This window comes from Solanum tuberosum, unplaced genomic scaffold (genome assembly GCF_000226075.1).
Source record: "Solanum tuberosum cultivar DM 1-3 516 R44 unplaced genomic scaffold, SolTub_3.0 scf00058, whole genome shotgun sequence".
NCBI classification, from domain to species: domain Eukaryota; kingdom Viridiplantae; phylum Streptophyta; class Magnoliopsida; order Solanales; family Solanaceae; genus Solanum; species Solanum tuberosum.
In genome coordinates this window covers 1,989,803-1,990,686 of record NW_006238982.1, presented here as the reverse complement: position 1 = coordinate 1,990,686, position 884 = coordinate 1,989,803, and positions in this window count along the sequence as shown.

The following is an 884-nucleotide window of genomic DNA, read 5'->3' as shown; positions in this document are numbered from 1 at the left end:
AACTGCTCAAAATATAACTTAGAATGTATTATAATAACATTCACTGCCAAAGTGGCAACTCAAGTCTCAACATAACTGAAAAGTAAAAGTAAAGACTCATAAACTAACATCAGTAACTCTGTCTATGAAGCCTCTAAACAACTGATATGGATGTCAGGACAAGACCCAAGACATCCTAATGAACTAAAATACTGAAAGCAATAAAAAAGATCCTTCGGAAAGCAAGGAGGCTCACCAACTAACTGTGAGTGCTCAACCTGATCAACGATGCACTGGATGGTGATCTTGGTTACCTGCATCTGCATCATAAAACGATGTAGGCCAACTGACATCAGTACATTGAATGTACGAGTATGCGAGTTGGAATGCTAAACATAACACAGGTTTGAAAAGATTCTGAAAGAAACACTTACCTTGGCTCTTTTCAACTCATGAATACTTAACTCAAAGTAAATCAATAAAACACATGCAATATATGAAAAACTTTATAAAACATTAAAAACAACTTAGTTCGTTAAAGAAAATGCAATAACAAACTCAACTTTACTCATATAATATAGTAATATAGTTTTCTGTGGGAGATTCTCTAATTGACAACCACCACTATGAGCCTAAGTGATGATACAACATCTTGCCCACGCTTCCAGATGTCACGACCCAAGCGTAGGGCCTAGACGTGAACGGCGAATGGGGAACCCGAAGGAACCCTAAACAAGCCTCATAGCGTATCATTACACATCCTTGGTCGCGAAAGCAAAAAAAATGACCATAAGCGATAAGCATAATCAAGGGGGAAATCGGGACTAAGGGAACAAGAGAAACAAAAATAAGAATGATACAAAAATACCATAGATGAGTCAAGCTCAAGCATAATACACAACTTG